This window comes from Austrofundulus limnaeus, unplaced genomic scaffold (assembly GCF_001266775.1).
Source record: "Austrofundulus limnaeus strain Quisiro unplaced genomic scaffold, Austrofundulus_limnaeus-1.0 Scaffold0, whole genome shotgun sequence".
Classification (NCBI taxonomy): Eukaryota; Metazoa; Chordata; class Actinopteri; order Cyprinodontiformes; family Rivulidae; genus Austrofundulus; species Austrofundulus limnaeus.
In genome coordinates, this window is record NW_013952402.1 from 281642 (window position 1) to 283354 (window position 1713).

Genomic DNA, 1713 nt, shown 5'->3' on the forward strand with positions numbered 1-1713 from the left:
CATTGTAGACTCCAGCAGGAAGAAACCTAATGCAGTGACATATACCACAGCAGGAGGGGTTTCCCAGGAGCTCAGCACCGTGTGTCTCAACGGGCTATGAAAGGTGTGTGCGAAAACGATGCAGAACAACCATGTGACCGCGCCTCGTCTGATCGACCACACTGAGCCCTAAACTGTTTGACAACCAAGGGGAAGGGACATTTATATATTGATTGGAATTAAATGAAAGTTTGTTTGCCCAGTGACAAATTAAATTTGCTTCTCCTAACTTTTCATAAGCACTGAAGAGCTACTTTAAATGAGCTCACGAGCCACTGGTTGAAGACCCCTGGTTTAGATTATTAGAAAAGTACAGGTGAGACCCTATTGACTTGTGAGCTTTATAGAAAAATGTTGCTGGATGTTGAGACTTCAGCTGGGTTGGCACGCTTCTCCTAGTTGTGYGACGACAATTTAACGACTTGTCAGGACCACCGGGACCCTGCTGTAAACAGGACAGCGAATTCCCGCATCCCTCCACAGCTGCTCGCTGAAATTGTGTGAGAGAAACAAAGTTTGAGTTGAATTCTTTTTGTCCAGCCGAGAGGCAGGATGTGTTGTCAGTGCTTTTGTTTAGGCAGACATTTTTAGAAGCAGCAGAGACAAAACAATGCGTACAACGTCATTAGAGTGGAATATGGGATGGGTTGACCCTCAGCAACAGCACAGCAGCGWGCACACGGGCACTTCAGCCACTCTGCCTGACCGTTATCAGAGTCAGAAAAAAAATAAAATTCTCAAAACAAACCAAAACTGTATAAACCAGGTCCAGTTTCACAGTGTCCCCACTCACTGACCCAAGTTTCTATGAATGTTTCTGAGACCTGCTGCAGGAAGACATGCAGAAACAAACATGCACACAGGCATATTGTGATCCATTTCCTGCTTTGCTTTTTTTTTATTTCCTCTTTACCTTGTGTGGGCTCTATATTTAGCCCAGTTCAACTAATCCAGGCAGGAAAACTAAGTTTGAGAAAAGAATTGAAGGAAGTCTAGTGGTCATGTAGACAAACAAAACTCGCATACGCTCTCTGCGCTGGTTGAATGCACCACATTACTGTGCATGGCACACAAAGACAAAGGGCTTTTGGAAAGACGGAGWGGCTGGGGGACCCTCTGGACCCCAGTGGGTTTTTGTTTTCATGYAGATTTGAGGAGATCTAAAGAAACACCGCTTCATGGATATCTTTAAAACCTGGCTCTTTGAGTTGAGCGGTAGATTCTGGTGATTGCAAGTCTCAGGTAAGGTACTTTCATGGTCAGCTAAGTAATTTAGCACAGCTCTTTCTGCTCGACTTGGGATGTAAACATTCATCACAACAAATGGAGAGGCTCTGTTTTGTGCCTCTTTGTATTTGGTAATGAATTATGACATGATGGAAATTGAAATAGATATAAATGCAGATACAGAAAATCAAACTATAATTCTGATRATATTTGTCCCTTAACTGTATTAGGAATGCACAATTTCACTTCTCCATGATCTGTTTTGTTTAATAAATGCCTGGTCCAGACACGATCGGGCCACTTTAGCCTGGTTGTGTCTGAGTTCAAGATTGTATTATGGTGACAATATTTTTGAGCTTGTTAAAGAAGTGTGAATAAATAAATAAATAAATAAATAAATAAATAAATAAATAAATAAATAAATAAATAAATAAATAAATAAATAAA

General features: G+C 41.1%; 1 protein-coding gene across 1 annotated transcript in view; it reads left to right on the plus strand.

Moving 5' to 3' along the window:
* The first annotated feature begins 1122 nt into the window (after window positions 1-1122).
* The window catches only part of rasgrp3 (RAS guanyl releasing protein 3 (calcium and DAG-regulated)), a 34144-nt gene continuing 33553 nt past the window's right edge, over window positions 1123-1713 (plus strand). The window contains exon 1 of the mRNA XM_014002307.1: window positions 1123-1281. The gene's annotated coding sequence lies outside the window, so the exon portion shown is untranslated. The remainder of the gene's footprint in view (window positions 1282-1713) is intronic.